The 14,499-nt window shown below is 36.5% G+C and overlaps 1 protein-coding gene across 2 annotated transcripts in view; it reads right to left on the reverse strand.

Moving 5' to 3' along the window:
- Ctnna3 (catenin alpha 3) overlaps nucleotides 1-14,499 on the reverse strand; it is a 1,721,400-nt gene that overhangs the window by 1,637,475 nt on the left and 69,426 nt on the right. The gene's annotated exons all lie outside the window — the stretch shown is intronic.

The raw sequence follows: 14,499 nt of genomic DNA on the forward strand, positions 1-14,499 counted from the left end.
ATAGCCCAGAAGAAAAGTATTTCACAGTAAAGTGATTCATTCCCAGTACTCTGGGTACGTCCCCAAACATCAAGTCAAAGCACCAAAAGCAGCATAATCCACTAACGATACAATGGAATGAAGAGTCATAGATACTGAATCTCTTCAGTTTTACTATTGAAAGAATGCTTGAGATGACAGTGTATATGTGTGTATGTTGTTTTAATTAAAAACTGCATTTGGAAAAATATAAAGTCTAGATAAAACAGTCAAAAGTAGGAAAAGTAGAAAATTGTCTCAAAATTATCAAATTCTAAAATAAAATATATATAACTTTGTAGCCAGCAACCTATTTTGAGGGAATCAAAAATAAGAATTAGGTAGGTATTAGACTGTTTAGGCTGATAATAGAAATTATTGATATTAAATGAGAACACTCTCAAATATATATATATATATAGCAGTGGTTACCTCAGGGGTACAAAGCCCAAATCTCCTTTATGATCTTTCTTGCCCTTTGCAACCTCTCTAATCTCTCCTACACTCTCCCCTACCTCACTGGGCCTCTCCAACAGGTCCTACTCAAAGTCCCCTATTCAGATGCTTTTCCTGACCACCCCCATTACCACCTTCTCACATTCTATCCCCTTACTCAATTTTGTTTCTCTCAAAATGTTGGTTGGCTAGGTAGACATGAGCAAGGGAGATAAGGAAACGAAATTTAGGCTCTGCCTTGGGCAACAACCAAGTGGCCATTCTTACCACTTGGTAAGTAGAAAATGGATTCACTATATACTGGAAAAATTTCCAACATGACTAAATTTGCTCAGGTGCAATAAGCCACAGCAGGAAACGACGGTAACCACCCCAAACACATGATTCAAATGAAGGGAAGTTCCTAGACCAAATAAAAAACCACGCCACATGGAAGCCCCAAGATCGTGTCCTCTGTTGAAGGAACTCCACTCCATGTCAGAGGAATACTTCCATTTCACTCACTAACCCTTGATGTTTTTCTAATTGTGTCTCTAGACTGAAATCTTTCTTTCAAGAAGACAATAATTAAGGAAAACCTCCACCAGTAACAAAAACACTTGCAGAGCCTGACATTATTTATATGTTTATTGATAAACAAAATGTACTCAGAATGTAAATACTAAAAAAGATGAACTCCATAAAAACACAAAACACATTTTATTCTCCAGCCCCCAGAAAATGTACCAGGTAGGTGTTAAATAAATAGAATATAAATGGCTTGATGAACTGAGTAGTTAAAAATAGGGTCTTTTAATGTCTATATTTTGAATTGTCTAAATTAATAATAAACTTGTATGGCTTGTGTAAGTTTATTTAAAATTTTAAAAATCCTAATCACAAAAAATAAGTATATGAGGTGATTAATGTGCTAATTGTATTGATTTAATCACTTCATAAGGTATACGTGTATCAAAACATCAAAATGTATACCATAAATGTAAACAACTTTTTTTGTTAATTATACCCTAATAAAGCTGTGAGGGAGAAAGAAAAGAATCTTAACGAAAATAAGAACAAACTCATGATAAGAGCATTATTTGGAAATTAAAATTTAGCATTTGTATTTGAAAAAAAAAAACCCTCACACCAAATTACTTTATGAAAGATATTCATTCTTTCCATTTCTTAATTAAAACTTAGATCCCAATATCAAATTTTGGGTAAAATTTTTATAAGCAAAGCTTGAAAACCTCTATCATAAAGGAAAAGGCAGGGGACTTGTATCCAGTATCTAAATTAGAAGATCTGAAACTCCTACTGAATAGAAGTTCCAATAATAAGTTAGTGAGGTAATGGTTGTTAATTAGCTTGATTGAATCTTTCTATGTTGTATGGATAGATCAAAACATCGTTCCCCTTAAATAGACACAATTATTTGTCAGTTAAAAACAAATAAGAGGTGGGGAGGGAGGGAAAGAGAGACGGAGGGAAACTCCTGCATCTCATCAAATAGCTGAAGCTTATGATAATCACACACCACATCTTTAACAACCAGCTCTACAAAACCCTTCATGTTCTGCAACCTCTAAAAATTTTGCTTGTTTATAGTTTATGGAGCATTAGGGATGTGTTTATTTAGATATTTGGACATATTATTCAGCTAGGAACTAAGCACTTACAATCTATGGGGGAAATATGCACATGTACGTTCTTGTCTGATCTTCTATTCTCCTGCCCTTGTCCAAAGATCCTCTGTTTTCTTCTAATGTTCTTTATTCCTGTGTTCATGACCCATGGCAGAATGTCTTGTGGCAAGTATTTATTTCCTTGCTCATTTGATAAAAACAACCACTTTATCTTCTGAGACTGTGTAACTAAGGTAATATGTTTTAAAAAATACGTAACATGACACAAATATCGGTTGGTATTTAGTGTGTATTTCCTAGTCTATTCCCCAAGTAGATACATAAGGTTATAAGAATATTCATCAAAGGTATTCTTATCTTGCTCCTGGAACTCCCTCCCCCAACACAGTAAAGATGATGAGGGCAGCTAACAAAGCACATTCTATATGCTTTACAAGCAGCTAAATAGAGTCATAGGTCTTCACCATGACTTACGTAAGGATGAGAATGAGCCTGATTTATTACATGGGCTTTCACAAAGTCCACAAGGCAAATAGTCCACTATTGTCACTCTAATTTACATAGCAAGAGTAAAAAGATATTTGTCCAGATTAAAACAAACTATAACACCTAGTTTAAAACTTTTGTTTAAAAGGAAGAATAAGTATCATTGTCTGAAATGTTCTTTCTGAATACATTTTAAGCGCTACAATTCATGATGCTTCCCACTGCACATTCTTCCTCTATTGTTTGGATCCTCCATGCACCAAATGTTTTCCACTGAATAGCCTAGGCTTTGAAATTAAAATGAGCATTCCAGAAATGCTTTGTTCCTTATAATAAATGCCAGAGTAAGAAATGTGGAAAAAAATGCATAAGAACATTACACTTCCATTTAAAAAACAAATGCAATTGCAACTGGTAAATTATTCACTTGCATAAGTTGTTTGAACCTATATCTTCTTTTAAAATACCCCAATACATTCACTTAATATTTACTGAAGTTTAGTGACATTCTCAAAGAGTCATTTTATTTCAGAAGGTAAATATGACAGCAATTCTGTGGGAAAAAAGAAATTCGAACTTTTTGGTTCACCCCAACTCACCTAAGGAATATAACCTACTCCCATCAGTGACTGTGACTCACTTACAGCAGATGATTCTTACCAAGGAGGTGGAGGTGCATATGTTATTTGAAAAGGTCTCCCATCTCTGAAGGAATACCAGCAACCAGTAAAATTAGCTTTCAAGTTATTCTGTAAAATAATTCCTGTTTCCTCATTTTCTTTTTTAGTACAAAATCAGTTCTATTTTTATAAAGAACTTAAAACTTTAGTTGGAACTTATAGCAGAGATTATTCTAATGTAGAACCCAAGCTTATGGTTGACTAACTTTACATGTTATCACTGATACACAACCCTTCCCTTTCCCCTCTTTTTTCAAACTTAAAGGTCCTTCTCATATGAGGGGAAAGTCCAGGCTTGAAGATTTAGAGAAGTTAGGCTTGCTCACTTTCCTTTAGTCTGTAAATCTGTGCTAAACTACTAAGATATAGCTTCATCAAAGATACAGGAAGGAGCTCCCATTGAAATGGTCCTAAATTAGAGGTTACAAGTAATACCAAAAAGAGAAAAAAAGGGAGGGGGGAACTCCTACCTTATTAATTCTGCAAGTTTAAAATTCCATAAAGCCAAGTATATTTTAAATGGCATATATTTATATGTTAAAATAGAGTACAAAGAAAGCCTTTTGTAATCTTTCCTAATTCAGGTGGGTTACTCTAGATGCTCCAAAGATACTATTGATATTGATAAATTGATATGCTTAACCTTCAACTGACATTATATAAAGCCACGCTAGCACACAACAGAAACATTACAGGATATGACATGAGGTTGTGATTTACTTTCATTTGTTGCATGAATGCAAGAATTGCTTTAGCATCTCACTCATGAGCTTTGTGGAAAGCTTTTAATGCCAACTTGGGTAACACATTTATATTCTATAGCCATGTTCTTTCCCAGCCTATTTTTTTCTTTTAATTCTACTATCATTGTGATATTAAAAGTTCATATTAACAGCTATCTTTTCTTGTTTATGAGTTAAAATATTTTGAATTTTAACCTTCTTCCAATAGCTCAGGGAGCCTTCAGAGCTGCGTTCATTCCTTTGAGTTAATTTTAATTTATGAAATCAAATATAAGACATTTAAACCATTTTAATTAGCTAAAACTTCAACAGGGCTCTGAAATAAATTAGAAGAGTAGAAAAAATAAAATTGTAGACAAGTAAAATCAGTGATCTATCAAAGTAAAAGGTATATCATCCCATTCTGGGAATAAGATGGGGATATCCATTCTTTAAGTCATTGATAATTGTACCTGTTCCTTACTTCCTATCCTAAGCAATCCTTACTAACAAGAGTACTAAGGAAAATCAAAGGATTGTGAACCCAGCAAAAGTGTACTTCTAGATTATCATTCAACAGTCCCCCAAAACTAACCACAATTTTCTTTTAATTCATCTCAAGCCAATAAACATTTATTGAGCACATACTGTGTTCCAACAATACCCAAGAGAGTTAGGAAATAAATATGTGTAAGCTCCAGGATGATAATATGAGAAATACACAACTAGCTGCAATATAAAAGACAGAATAATAACTGCTTATACTAAATACAAAGAAAGTGCTTGTGAATACAAACATTCTCAAGGAATAAGGAGGCCTTCCAAGAAGAGCCCCCTAAAGACAAATGGTCTAACAGGAGAAATAGAAAGGAGGGTGAGTCAGGTGAAGAAAACCATGTGCAAAAGGACAGAGAGATTGTTTTTGTCTAAAAAATTGCAGATAGTCAAATGTGACAGACTGTAGGGTAAAAACAGGAGGAAAGCAGGTAAAAAAACAAGGCTAGGAAATAAGTTTCAGCTTAAGTAATAAGTTTTTAAAGCCAAAGAAAGAGTTAATGTTTAACTCAATAGACACTTTGAACACAGCATGCCAAAAGTAGAAGCCTTCCACCAACCCAACTGTCCTCCTTCTGTATTTATTACCTGGCATCTTTAGTCTGAGGCAGAAACTCAGAGGTCATCTGGTCTACTCCCACTCTCTTATCCTCCTCTCCAAGTCCTCGTCATCACAACATAGAAATGGGGTCTCAATATCAGCCCTGTCGAGCAATCTATTGTAATAAAAATCATGCCCAACAATTCTGTTCCGCATTGAATCTTCTAAGAAGAGTCTTGGAAGAGTTCTTATTGCTTCCATAACAGTTCCACACTCCACTAGAGGCATCTCTGTTAATTACAAATCTGACATACCTGCACCAGATTAAAAACCTTCAATAGTCAGCTACCTGCTGCCTACAAGATAAATCCAAACTCCGTAGAATGGTTTATGAGAGAACTTATAATTTTCCTCCTGACTAAATTATCATTCTCATCTTCCATTTGTGTAATTTGACCACAGATTACTTTTTAGGCTCAGAACAGAAAAGGTTTGCAAGCTGGACATAAATGGCTGCCTCCTCTCACAGTCACCTGACATCACTCATTACAACATTATTTGCATTCACATAATGCCTCTCAGCTGTACCATGAACTCAGTAAGGGCAGGGGCCACGCTTCACTCATTCTGAAAACCCAGAGCTAGCCTACTGGAAATAATAAATACATACATAGTAGTTGACTTATTGGGCAAAAAATGAACAAAACCATAGATTTTAAAACCTTAAATCAAAGCCACAATGTTGAGTGGTTGGTAACAGATTACCAAGAGAGCTGGTCATTAAATCAAACTTAAAATTTAATTTTAGTGATGACACATGATAGCTGTCATCAAAATGAAAGACTTAAAGTGGGTTTGAGGTTGTTTGTGGTGACTGTTGTTTGTCGTTTCCCCTGTCTAGTATCATAGAAAAGCGAATTTTTGCAAATTCTGAATAAATAAATGATCATATATAGTTTATTTGGGATCTGATAAGTTCAAAATGATCCACAATCAAGTGTATTATAGTTACATGATTTGTTTTCAAACTATAAATAAAAAGAGCTGCTCTTTTTATTATTATTTTATTATTGATTTTCATTTTTTTCAATCCTTTCATTAGTTTACTACGGCTGCATTTCAAAATACTGCAGACTGGGAGGTTTAAACAACCAAAATCTATTTTCTCACAATCCTAGAGGCCAGAAACCCAAGATCAAGATGTCAGTCAACCTGGTCTGGTTTCTCCTGAGGCCTCTCCTTGGCTTGCAGATGCCACTTTTTATGTTCTCACACATATGCACATATTGCTGGTGTCTCTCTCTCTCTCTCTGTATATCATAACTTCCTCTTTTTATAAGAACACCAGTCAAATTGGATTAAGGTCCACCCTAATGACTCATTTTAATTTTGTTAGCTCTATCTCTAAATACAGTCACATTTTAAAGTTCTGGGATTAGGACCTCAACATGTGAATTTGGAAGGCAAGGAGACAATTCGGCCCATAACAATCTTCACCACAAATGGCACAAAAAGTATAAAACAACCATCACCTTTTTAAAATGCAATTTAGGGTTTTGTTTGTTTGTTAGGTTAACAACTACAGCTAACATGAGCTATTTGAGCAATTAAGGAACAATAACATGTAGAGTCCTCTCCAATTGTACCAGCCCTCTGTGTCATGCAGATGGTTCAACAAAGCAAAGAGATCTGCACGCCAAACACATAAACAATTCTCATTAAAAGTTCTAAGCCAGGAAGTATACTTAATCCTGTATAAAACACCGGAGTTAAACACAACCAGGAAACTACCACATACTGAGACTAATATCAAATACTAGTTTCTTCCAGTTTTTGCTAAACAACCTATCGCTCACAAACAAAAGCAATTTTGAATTCCACCATTCATTTATTCAGCAAATACTATTAGAGCACCTATGCTGTACAGAATAATATGGCAGTAAGCCTCATTCTACTTTGCAGACAGAGAATAAACAAATCATTAGTAAGTGCATAAAACACCAGGTATTTGTAAATGCTGTGAAGAAAGGTGAGCGACTAGAGAGTGAAGGGGAAGAGCTAGTTAAGATTGGGTATCAAGGACTATCTCTCTAATAAGGTTAAAAAAAAAAAAGACCCAAGGAAATAGGGGAAGAAGACATTTGAATACCTGGGGCAAAACATCCAAAACAGGGGAAACATCAAGTACAAGGTTCCAAAACAGGAGCTTGATTGGTGCATTCCAGAAACAGAAGGAAGGCAGTGGCCCTAAGCCTAAGAGCACAAAGGCTGGTATGGAGACATCAAATCATGCAGGCCTTGCAAATCATTGCCAACACTCTCCAGTCTATTCTTGGAATTGGAAGCTACTGAAGGGTTTAGAATAACAAAGTAACATAATCTGACCTAAAATCTTAAAGAATCATTCTGGATGTCTGTGGAGAATAGTCTGGGAAGAGAAGTTTAGGAATGGAAGAAGGGAAAGTAGTTAGGAGACCCACTGCAATAGTCCAAGTGGAGACCACACTGACTTTTTCCAGACAGAAGTAATGGAGTTGTCAAGAATTGTCAAAATTTGAGTATTCTGAAGTAAGTCAACAGGGTTTGCTGAGAGATTAGATATGGGTTAAGAAAAATTGTGCCACTAAGAATGACTGTATGGAGCTGGGCATGGTGGTGCACGCCTGTAATCCCAGCAGCTTGGGAGGCTGAGGCAGGAGGATTACAAGTTCAAAGCCAGTCTCTGCAAAAGTGAGGTGCTGAGCAACTCAGTGAGACCCTGTCTCTAAGTAAAAATACAAACTAGGGCTGGGGATGTGGCTCACTGATCAAGTGCCCCTGAGTTCAATCCCCAGTACCCAAAAAAAAAAAAAAAGAAAAAAAGACGACGGTATGGCATATCACCTGAGCAGCAGGGTAAATGCAGATAATATTCACTTAGATAAGGAGAGTTAAGATAAAGGGAAATCAAGAGCAGTGTTAGGCATGTGGCATGTTTGGTTTGCCTATCAGAGTTGCTAAATTAGAGATTACTATATAATTTTGGAGTTGAGAGAGGTGAGGGCTAGAGATATGTTTCTTATCACTTACATTTTCATTTTAATTATTCATTTATCAGTAGTTTGCTAATCTTACAAAAATCTCGAAGAGCAGTATTTTTAAAATTAGAAATCGGATGAAATCTCTAAAAACGAAGTCTAGCTAGAGAAGTCACCAAACTAAGCTTTGAGACACCTCAACATTTAGAGACAATATTTCTCAAAAAGAACTCAACTCAACCTACTAATCCTAGAATATATGACTTTGTCATTTCAAATGTAACTATTATTTAGAAAAGATGCCTGTTTTATGGAGTATACGATTCAACGACAAATTTGGTCTTTAAAACTGTAATGTTGAGGAGATCCAAGATGGCAGACTAGAGGAAGTCTGTGTTCCTTGTCACTCTGTAACTCCGGTTTCTAGCAGAGGATATCTGTTTCTTGGTAAGGCAGTTTGTGCTGTTGATCGATCCCCTGCTGTTTACCCCATTTGTCTGCTGTGATCACCTGCAGTCTGCCAGCATATTGATGCCTTTTTTGAGTGCAGATTGCTCACTGTCAGGCACCAATCATCCGCCATTTACCTGCCTCTCGCCTGTCCATCTCCTACCTTACACCTATCCATCACCCAGCGCACAAGGTTCACCTCCCGATCATCCGACAACAGTCAGCAAACTGATCGCCAACCGCCAGTGGAGCACCAGTTGCCTGCTGTTGCCTGGAAGTTCACTGTTACAGTACCTGCAGGTTTGATTACATGTGGCTGCGGTCATTTTAGGACAACAGCCAGGCCCGGTAGGACCCCTGGCCGGACTGACTGAGTCCCATCTCCAGGATCCCTCAGCCCGACCGATCACTCCCTGCCTCTGGGGCCTTCACATCGACTGCTCCCTGCTGCCAGGGCCCCCAGATCAACTGACTGCACCCTATCACCAGGACCCCAGACTGAATGATTGAAACCGGCCTCCAGGATCCCACAACCACACCTAACACACCCGACCTCCAGGACCCCTGCCTAACCAACCACATCCCGCCTCCAGGACCTCCTGCTGACCATGGCCACACCCTGAGCTGCAGCTCCCCATTTGACAACACATTTCGAAGCCAGAGCGGCCATCTTGGATAATCCTGGAAGCCGTAGCACCAATCTTTAGGTGGGGCAAAACCCATCCTGAGATGCCTGCTGGAGGCTTGAAGCTCATTGTCAGGTACCTCTCATGCATCAGGCTACTGAAGACTGGGAGGTTTCATTACTATATGACTATTATACTGTAGATTTTCTTTTTTCTCCTTATTGAAAAAGTTTAAGTTTTTATTTCTTTACTTTTCTTGCTCTCTTTTCCTTTTGTTTACCTGTTCCCTCAGAGTCTCTTTCTCCCTTTTTTTGCATACTAACATCCAATTTCTTTTGATTACAATTTCACCCTTTCTATTATCTAGAACTTCTGTATATTCTTTTATTATCCCATTAACAGCCACATTCTACATCCCTCTGCATCCTCTTTGTCCTCCATTAGAAACTACAGACCTATTGCAAATCTGTTTGTTTTACTGAAGATAATATTTGAACTCATTCTGTTTATTATGACAATTTTGTTATTGTCCTCATAGGGCTATTTGGTCTAGGATTGCAAAGTGTCTGAATTGGGCACTGCTAACATTGATCTCCCCTTAAAGAAAGGGTTTTGGAAACCTATAGGGCCACTATAAGCCTATAGGGGGAAATCTGCAATACCCCAGATCTGTACTGCTAGAGGGGAAGATTCATGAACAACATGAAAAAACAAGGGAAGAAAATGATCCAAACAAATCCAGATTCTATATTAATAGAATCCAATGACAGTAAGTTAGAAGAAATGTCAGAAAAGGACTTCAGATTATACATGATTAAGATGATTCGTGAAGAAAAGGATGAGATAAGAGAGCAAATGCAGGCAATGAATGATAATACCAATAAACTGAAAGAGCACCTGCAGGAAGCAAAAGATCATTCCAACAAAGAGATAGAGATTCTCAAAAAAAAACCAAACAGACATCCTTGAAATGAAGGAAACAATAAACCAAATAAAAAACTCAATGGAAAGCATCACCAAAAGACTAGAAAACTTGGAAGACAGAACCTCAGACAATGAAGACAAAATATTTAATCTTGAAAATAAAGTTGCCCAAACAGAGAAGATGGTAAGAAATCATGAACAGAATCTCCAAGAACTATGGAACATCATGAAAAGACCAAATTTAAGAATTATTGGGATTGAGGAAGGCACAGAGATACAAACCAAAGGAATGAACAACATATTCAATGAAATAATATCAGAAAATTTCCCAAACCTGAAGAATGAAATGGAAAATCAAATACAAGAGGCTTACAGAACACCAAATGCACAAAATCACAACAGGTCCATACCAAGGCACATTATAATGAAAATGCCTAACATTCAAAATAAATATAGGATTTTGAAGGCCGTGAGAGAAAAGCATCAGATTACATATAGGGGGAGACCGATACAGATAGCAGCCAACTTCTCAACCCAGACTCTAAAAGCTAGAAGAGCCTGGAACAATGTATTTCAAGTTCTGAAAGAACATGGTTGCCAATCAAGAATCCTATACCCAGCAAAACTTACCTTCATATTTGAAGATGAAATAAAATTCTTCCATGATAAACAAAAATTAACAGAATTTACAAATAGAAAGCCTGCACTACAGAATGTTCTTAACAAAATATTCCATGAGGAGGAAATAAAAAACAACGATGGAGTTCAGCAAAGGGAGGAACTACCTTAGAGAAAAACCACCCAAAGGAGAAACCAAGCCAAATTAAAAACCAAAAATAAGCCAAATGACTGGGAATACAAATCATATCTCAATAATAACCCTGAATGTTAATGACCTAAATTCATCAATCAAAAGACATAGACTGGCAGAATGGATTAAAAAGAAAGACCCAACAATATGCTGCCAGCAAGAGACTCATCTCAGAAAAAGACATCCACAGACTAAAGGTGAAAGGATGGGAAAAAACCTACCACGCACATGGACTCAGTAAAAAAGTGGGGGTTTCCATTCTTATTTCTTTTTTTTTTTTTTTTTGGTGCTGGGGATCGAACCCATGGCCTTGTGCTTATACGGCAAGCACTCTTCCAACTAAGCTATCTCCCCAGCCCCATCCTTATTTCAGATAAAGTGGACTTCAAGCCAAAGTTAGTCAGAAGGGATAAAGAAGGACATTTCATACTGCTTAAGGGAACCATAAATCAGGAAGACATAATGATAGTAAATATTTATCCCCCAAACAATGGTGCATCCCTGTACATCAAACAAATCCTTCTCAATTTCAGGAATCACATAGACCACAACACAATAATTCTGGGTGACTTTAATGCACCGCTGTCAGCACTTGATAGATCTTCCAAACAAAAACCAACCAGAGAAACCATAGAACTCAATAACACAATCAATAACCTACTTAATAGACATATATAGAATATTCCCTCCATCAACGAGTGGATTCACTTTCTTCTCCAGCAGCACATGGAACCTTCTCAAAAATAGACCATATGTTATGCCACAAAGCAGCTCTTAGCAAATGCAAAAAAATTGAGATACTGCCTGTGTTCTATCAGATCATAATGGACTGAGAATAGAAATCAATGACAAAATAAAAAACAGAAATTACTCCAACACATGGAGACTAAATAATATGCTATTGAATGAAACAGGGATGACAAAAAACATCAGGGAGGAGATAAAAAAATTCTTAGAGGTCAATGAGAACAATGATACAACATATCAAAATCTCTGGGACACTATGAAAGCGGTACTAAGAGGAAAATTCATTGCATGGAGCGCATTCCAGAAAAGAATGAAAAGTCAACAACTAAATGACTTAAAATTACAGCTCAAAGCCCTAGAAAAAGAAGAAAAGAATAACAGCAAAAGTAGTAGAAGACAGGAAATAATTAAAATCAGAGCTGAAATCAATGAAATTGAAAAAACAGAAAATTCAAAAAATTGACAAAACAAAAAGTTGGTTCTTTGCGAAAGTAAACAAAATAGACAAACCCTTAGCCACACTAACAAAGAGAAGGAGAGAGAAAACTCAAATTACTAAAATTCATGATGAAAAAGGAAATATCATGACAGACACCACTGAGATACATAACATAATGAGAAGCTACTTTGAAAATCTGTATTCCAACAAAATAGAAACTACCGAAGACATTGACAAATTTCTACAGACATATGCTCCTCCCAAACTGAACCAGGAGGACATACACAATTTAAACAGATCAATATCAAGCAATGAAATAGAAGAAGCTATTACAAATCTACCATCCAAGAAAAGCCCAGGACCAGACGGATTCTCAACCAAGTTCTACAAGACCTTCAAAGAAAAAATCATTCCAATACTTCTCAAAGTATTCCAGGAAATAGAAAAGGAGGGTACCCTACCAAACTCATTCCATGAAGCTAATATCACCCTCATACCCAAACCAGGCAAAGACACATCAAGGAAAGAAAATTTTAGACCAATATCCTTGATGAATATAGATGTAAAGATCCTTAACAAAACATTGGCAAACCATATCCAAAAACATATTAAGAAAACCGTGCATTACAATCAAGTGGGGTTCATTCCTGGAATGCAAGGATGGTTTAACACCCATAAATCAATAAATGTAATCCATCATGTCAATAGACTTAAGGATAAGAATCATATGGTTATTTCAATTGATACAGAAAAAGCGTTAGACAAAATGCAACACCTTCATGCTCAAAACACTAGAAAAAATAGGGATAGTAGGAACATACCTGAACATTGTAAAGGCTATTTATGCTAAGTCCACAGCCAACATCATTCTTAATGGAGAAAAACTGAAACCATTCCCTTTAAAAACGGGAACAAGACAGGGATGTCCTCTTTCACCACTTCTATTCAACATTGTCCTCGAAACTCTATCCAGAGCAATTAGGCAGACTAAATAAATTAAAGGGATATGAATAGGAAAAGAGAAACTTAAGCTGTCACTATTTGCTGATGATATGATTCTATATTTAGAGGATCCAAAAACCTCATCCAGAAAACTTCTAGAACTCATCAATGAATTCGGCAAAATAGCAGGCTATAAAATCAACACACATAAATCTAAAACATTTTTATACGCAAGTGATGAAACAGCTGAAAGGGAAATGAGGAAAACAATTCCATTGGCAAGAGTCTCAAAAAAAATAAAATACTTGGGAATCAATCTAGCCAAAGAGGTAAAAGATCTCTACAATGAAAACTACAAAACACTGAAGAAATAAATTGAGGAAGACCTTAGAAGATGTAAAGATCTCCCATGTTCTTGGATAGGCAGAATTAATATTGTCAAAATGGCCGTACTACCTAAAGTGCTATACAGATTCAATGCAATTCCAATTAAAATCCCAATGATGTACCTTACAGAAATAGAGCAAGCAATCATGAAATTCATCTGGAAGAATAAGAAACCCAGAATAGCTAAAGCAATCCTTAGCAGGAAGAATGAAAAAGGCGTATCGCAATACCAGAACTTCAACTATACTACAAAGCAACAATAACAAAAACGGCATGGTATTGGCACCAAAATAGACAGGTAGATCAATGGTACAGAATAGAGGACACAGACACAAACCCAAATAAATGCAATTTTCTCATACTAGACAAAGGTGCCAAAAACATGCAATGGATAAAAGATAGCCTGTTCAACAAATGTGCTGGGAAAACTGGAAATCCATATGCAACAGAATGAAACTAAACCCCTATCTCTCACCCTGCACAAAAATCAACTCACAATGGATCAAGGCCCTTGAAATCAGACCAGAGACACTGCATCTTACAGAAGAAAAAGTAGGTCCAAATCTTCAACTTGTTGGCTTAGGATCAGACTTCCTTAACAGGACTCCCATAGCACAAGAAATAAAAGCAAGAATCAATAACTGGGACAGATTCAAACTAAATAGCTTTCTCTCAGCAAAGGAAACTATCAGCAATATGAAGAGAGAGCCTACAGAGTGGGAGAAAATCTTTGCCACTCATACTTCAGATAGAGCACTAATTTCCAGAATATATAAAGAACTCGAAAAACTCTACACCAAGAATACAAATAACCCAATCAACAAATGGGCTAAGGATATGAACAGATGCTTCACAGAAGAAGATCTACAAGCAATCAACAAACATATGAAAAAATGTTCACCATCTTTAGTAATAAGAGAAATGCAAATCAAAACTACCCTAATATTCCATCTCACCCAATTAGAGTGGTGATTATCAAGAATACAAGCAACAATAGGTGTTGGCGAGGATGTGGGGAAAAAGGTACACTCATACATTGCTGGTGGGGCTGTAAATGTAGTGTAGTGCAG

The sequence above is a fragment of the Sciurus carolinensis genome, chromosome 5 (assembly GCF_902686445.1).
Source record: "Sciurus carolinensis chromosome 5, mSciCar1.2, whole genome shotgun sequence".
NCBI lineage: Eukaryota > Metazoa > Chordata > Mammalia > Rodentia > Sciuridae > Sciurus > Sciurus carolinensis.